The following is a 6,809-nucleotide window of genomic DNA, read 5'->3' as shown; positions in this document are numbered from 1 at the left end:
TTAAACAATATACTGTGGAACTTCCATAACTCGAAGATCTCCATTACTACAACTTTTAAATTGGAAATAGCGTTTAAAAGTCAAATTTCATACAAATTTCCTTCCATAACTCGAACTCTTGAAGTGGCATTGTAAGGCAGTTCCATAAAAATTTCCTCGAAGTTTTTTTGTGGATTATGGTGATTCGAGTTAGAGAAGTTCCACTGTATATATACACTTAAATATGTATGTACATACATTTTTACATAAAAATAATTACTATTTTTGACTTACTTTGAGCATAAAGCGAATCACTGTGATTCCTTAAAACTTTCATTTTTTCGCGCTACTTTCATTGCCAAATAAAATAAAAGCTGAAATAATTTCTCATTTTAATTATATTTTTTAGGTTTAAAGAATATTTTGAACTAATTATATGATTACAATTCCAAAAACATGTCTTGCTAATTTTTCCCCATGAATAAATACCAGAACAGCTGATTCGAATATTGGTTTGCTTATATTCTAAAAGACGAAAATCCAATCAGATTCTGTGACACCAATGAAAATCATAATTGGTTTGCCATTTTGACATTCAGCAAATCTGTCCTGGATTCCACAACACCCCTGAATATCCGATCCGAGTAAAATGCTAAACGGTAGACCCTTTGAAAGTTCTGCCCATCAGGCTACGACAGTTTCAATTCGAAACTTTAAACGCTTTTATCTCAAAACTAAATTTTTTAAATCGGTGGACGACTTTTTTTCAGACATATAATACATACATATGTAAACAAATTCCGATATATGACATTAAGTTAATATAATATATAAAGGACTATATACAGTTGAACTTCCATAACTCGAATTGACTTCTTCAATTGACAATATATGTCAAATTTCATACTAATTTCATGCCATAAATCGAACTTTTCGACCGGGGGCATAATACAAAATTTAGAATTTTAATATCGAAGAAGAATTTATATAAGAGGGCCCAACTTAACCTTTGTATGGGAGGTGGGCGTGATTATTATCCGATTTCAAAACCGACTGCAGAAAGTTTGGTTTATATAGCTTCATTGGTTTGAGAGATATATACAAAAAAACGATTTGGGGCGGGGCCACACCCACTTTCCAAAAAATTTCATTCAAATATTTCTCTTCCTAGTGCGATCCTTTATTCCAAATTTTACTTTTATAACTTTATTTATGGCTTTGTTATGAGACTTTATAAGTTTTTGGTTTTCGCCATTTTGTGGGCGTGGCAATGGTCCGATTTTTCTCAACCTCCTCAGGGTGCCAAAGAATACTGGAACACGTATTTCGTTAAGATATTTAAATTTTTACGCAAGTTATCCGTTGCCCGGACAGACGGACGGGCTTCAGTACAATTAAACACAGGACCGCATAGCACGGATTTGAGAATAATTGAACATATCTGAAAATTTTTGAAGCTAATAACACTGTCCAACATATGAAGACTTTTTGAATGGAACAGAATAGCGACCCTATAATTCTGAAAGGGTGTGTTGAGTAGATCATTTTTGTAGAACAAACTTATGGTCCAGCACGTCTGAGTTTTTTTTTACAGTGGGTCAAAGTTTTCATTTTTTGGTCGAAGGGAGCATTATACTATATGAAAAAAATGTTGTAAGTTAATGTCTGAGAGAATTTTTATGGTCAAAGTTGTATTGTGGAATTGTATGAGGATTATTTTTGTGGAAGACCTTAACCCTCTAACTGGTTTCTTTATGGGTCAATTTGACCCTTTTTTCGAGAAAATCAAAAAATATCCTTTAAAAAAGGACATTTAAGGATTAAAATATTCTACGAAAATGTTTGGCGGAAAATTTCACTGGGGGTCACCAAAGACACCATTGTTGTAAATAGAGCTCTTTACGATTAATTGGCAAAATTACACGCCAACATATACATACAAAGTAGGTGAAAACGTCGTCAAGTCCGGCCGGGCCAAACACTGAGTTCTCTCGTCTAGCCATATTTTCTTTTCTTTGGAATACGATTTTTATGTGAAACTTGGATACCAAAAACTGTATGTACTACTTGCGAAAGTGGTCTTTTGACCTGGTACAATGGCGGTACTAAGGCGCTGTCATTTTCTGCGCCTATTATATGGATTGAACCTGAAAATCACAAATCAGATACATGCTATTTCTGCGTAAATTACAAATTTGGTAGAAGCCAAAGGCACTACGCGATAATGACATACGAAGCAACAAATAATTTCATTTTACCAGAAGTGCGCTGTGAAGGTGTTCCGGTGCCTCAACCGCCTACACATACATTTTCGGCCAATATGACAAACGCCAATACAGAAATAACAGCGGCTGTTGAAAACATATCAGATATAAGTTACTTGCCTCCTGGTGGTTTAAATATATGTCCTAATTTGATAGACCAAGCTTCTTTTGAAGATCTTGTAAGAGATTTAGAACTAACAAAAGAGAAAGCTGAAATATTATGTTCCAGATCGAAAAACAGGAATTTGATAAAAGCCGATGTAAAAGTTACATCGCCAAGCAAAAGACACACCGATTTGGAAAGTTATTTTAAAAAATCAGAAGAACTTGTATACTGTTGCAGTATTGAGGAGGTTCTAAAATATCTAAAGCTTCCACTGGACTTGGCGACTATTTATAGATAGTTCAAAACACAGCTTAAAAGCAGTTTTACTGCACAATGGAAATCAGCATCCATCAATACCGGTTGCGTATTCCACAAAAAAGGAGGAAACATACGCAAATATTTCAAATCTCTTAAATAAAATTGAATACCATAAATATAAACGGGAAGTATGCGCAGACTTCAAAATGATTGCAATATTGACTGGAATGCAAACAGGATACACAAAATATATGTGCTTTCTTTGTAAATGGGATTCACGTGCTACCAGCAGCCATTATCATATTAAATATTTCGAAGAACGTAAAGAAAATATTATTGGTGACTTAAATGTAATCCATGAATCTCTTGTCCCAAAAGATAAGGTCATACTTCCACCACTGCATATTAAGTTGGGCGTGGTGAAAAATTTTATTAAAAGCTTAAATACACAAGGATATGCTTTCAAACGCATTCAAACAATTTTCCCCAGATTATCTGCAGCAAAATTAAAAGAAGGTAAAATACGGTTTTTAGAAATAATTTATTTCATTTAATGTAAACTACCTTTTCTAGGAATGCTCGTTGGACCCGATATAAGAAAATTATTACAAGATGAAGAATTTTATGGTCATCTGTCTGATATGCAAAAGACAGCATTTAACTTTATGCAGCTGTTTATATCAGAATTCCTTGGAAACTCAAAAGCACAAAACTATGCAGAAAATATTGAAAGCATGCTAATCGGTTTTAACAATATTGGCGTTAAGATGTCACTAAAGCTGCATTTTCTGCACTCTCATCTCAATCTTTTTAAAGAAAACCTTGGAGCGGTTTCAGATGAATACGGTGAAAGGTTTCATCAGGATATAAAAGTATTGGAAGAAAGATTCAAAGGGAAATCCCAAACTGTAATGCTTGCTGAATACGTATGGGGCTTGTACAGAAACCTGGACACATCGGAACATTCACGTCAAGCTAAATACAGGAAAGCATATTAAGTTTAATCTTTAATCCATTGTCCTACTACTGCTGAAGCAAAAAAATAAATATGTACATACTATAATAAACCACTATTAAAACAAAATTATAATTTTTTTATCAATCGTAAAGAGCTTTATTTTCAACAATGGTGTCTTTGGTGACCCCCAGTGAAATTTTCCGCCAAACATTTTCGTAGAATATTTTAATCCTTAAATGTCCTTTTTTAAAGGATATTTTTTGATTTTCTCGAAAAAAGGGTCAAATTGACCCATAAAGAAACCAGTTAGAGGGTTAAGATCTTCCACAAAAACAATCCTCATACAATTCCACAATACAACTTTGACCATAAGAATTCTCTCAGACATTAACTTACAACATTTTTTTCATATAGTATAATGCTCCCTTCGACCAAAAAATGAAAACTTTGACCCACTGTAAAAAAAACTCAGACGTGCTGGACCATAAGTTTGTTCTACAAATATGATCTACTCAACATACCCTTTCACAATTATAGGGTCGCTATTCTGTTCCAAAAATGCTGTTGGACAGTGTATTTACAAAAAAAAAAAACAGATTTCAATCACTTCTATGTATACTCAAAAACTGCATAATAGACACTTGGAACAGGATTACATCTGAGGAGTTGATAAATTTAGTAGTAATGGCGGGTTTAAATAGTAATAGGTGTCTCAACTAAATACTAAATGCAAAAAAGTAAGGAAGGGCTAAGTTCGGTTGTTTCCGAAAATCTTATTTACATAACACACATATTTACCCATAAATTCGGCATAAAGTTTAATAGAATAACGAAAATCGCATATATAGTATTATATGAGAGCTGAGTTAATTCCTGAACCGATAACATTAATTTTCATCAACAAGGTGCACTATATCCAAGACTATACGCTCACTTATTTCTGCTAAGATATCTCACATATTAAACAATACATATATGCGGAATAAACCCCATATTTTTGTATTGTAAACCCCGTATTTTTGAAAAACCTATAATTAGAGAGAGAGCTAGGAGATGTTATGACCCGAAACAATTTCCTCTGAATTACATTAAATTATCTAAGATATTTCCTCATATTTGCGGTTAAAATTTACCCTTAGACGCAGGGTTCAGCATGTTCGATATCTGGGGCCTTGAAAAGTTATAGTCCGTTTTCGGCAATTTTTTTCACAAATGAAGCCAGAGATGTGTACACTAGTTGTGTAAAGTTTTATTCCGCTATCTTCATTGGTTCCTTATGTATATATTATAAAGTGGAGGATTTATATCCTATATTTGTATCAAAATTTAGTTATAAGGAAAGTAGTCGTGGTTGTGAACCGATTTCGCCCATTTGTCCGTGTTATCAGGGTGTCAAGAAAATATTATATACCGAATTTAATTGAAATCTGTCGAGTAGTTCCTGAGATATAGTTTTTAACCCATAAGTGGCCGATGCCACGACCATTTTCCATTTTTGTAAATGGATGCTATTTCTTCTGTAAAATTTAGTGTTTCTGACGTTCTTCCTTAGTGAGTTAACTCGCTTTTAGTAATTTTCAACCTAACCTTTGTATGGGAGGTGGGCGTGGTTATTATCTGATTTCAACTATTTTCATGGTGTGTGGGTACCCCAAGATAATCGACTGCAGAATCTAAAGTGAATGCTGCCACGCCCGTTGCGAATTTTGTATACCGTTTTCCGTGCTGACTTTCCGTACCATGTTTACTGTAAAATTTACTTCTTCTGACGTTTTCCGTTTTTAAGTTTTCAACATAACCTTTGTAAGGAGGTGGGTGGTTGTTATACGTTTTTACGATTTTCATAATGGATGATATAATGTAAGGGATACAGTTCTTCAGCGAGTTAGGTTTTTATAATATTAGAGGTTTGTGAGTGTTCCTTTGTTTAGTGAGATATACATAAAGAGAGATAAAGTCCATTATGATGAGTGACCACGCCCGATTACCTAAATATTTTTCACTACAGATGCCTCACTCTCCTGTGAAACGTCCCTCCCTCTCTCCCTCTCTCGATACACGTGTACAAGTTTCATTAAGATATCTAGATTTTTACTCAAGTAATTCTAAAAGTATATCTGTCGTTCGCAATTAAAATCACTGGGTTGCGATGTGCACACATAGTGGAGAAGAGTCAGAGTCTGGATAAGCAAATGTTTATACTCGCGCAACAAAGTTGCTAAAGAGAGTATTATAGTTTTGTTCACATAACGATTATTTGTGTCACCCAGAAATAAAAGGGTTAGATATGGGGTTATATATATGTATATAAATGATCAGGATGACGAGTGGAGTTGAAATCCGGATGTCTGTCCGTGCAAGCGTTAACTTGAGTAAAAATTGAGATATCTTAATGAAACTTGGAACACATATTCCTTGGCACCCTGAGGAGGTTGCTTTCGGGGAGGAGGTTGGGCGAAATCGGACCATTTCCACGCCCACAAAATGGGGAAAACCGGAAAAATAGAAAGAGCTATAACTAAGCCATAAATTAAGATATTAACGTAAAATTTGGTAGGATCGCACTATAAAGGGGCATAAGTGGATGTAAATTTATTGGGGAAGTGGGCGTGGCCACGCCCCCTACTAAAGTTTTTGTACATATATCGTAAACTACTTAAGCTAGATCAACCAAACTTTCTAGAGTCGTTTCTTTTAAGCTCTTCTTTACACAGTCCAAAAATGGAGCAAATCGGATTAAAACCACGCACACCTCCCATACAAAGGTTATGTTTAAAACTACTAAAAACGTTTTAATTCACTAAGGAAAAGCACCAGAAACTTTAAATTTCATTACAAAGATGTTACAGAAGAGCTGCACTCAAATTGGTATACACAAGTTGAAATGGGCGTGGCTCCGCCCACTTATGGGTCAAAAACCATATCTCCGAAACTACTCGACCAATATCAATGAAACTTGGTTTGTAATATTTTTCATACATCCCATTGATATGTTGTTAAAATAGCCCAAATCGGTTCACAACCACGCCTACTTCCTATATACCAGAGCTTTGAAGTCGACCTGAATAGTTTACTTTACAATATGTAAAGTAAGCGCTAGTGAAAATATCGGAACAGAACTTTGCGTAAATACTGCATTTATAGTGTGGCAGCCCTCAGTGCTTTTAACCTAATATTAGCGTTTCCAACTTGCAATGGACTTTATACCATATATATGACGAATATGTGGGTCAAATGGTGTGTT

The sequence above is a fragment of the Zeugodacus cucurbitae genome, chromosome 2, assembly GCF_028554725.1.
Source record: "Zeugodacus cucurbitae isolate PBARC_wt_2022May chromosome 2, idZeuCucr1.2, whole genome shotgun sequence".
Lineage (NCBI taxonomy): Eukaryota > Metazoa > Arthropoda > Insecta > Diptera > Tephritidae > Zeugodacus > Zeugodacus cucurbitae.
Note: the sequence above shows the minus strand (reverse complement) of the source record.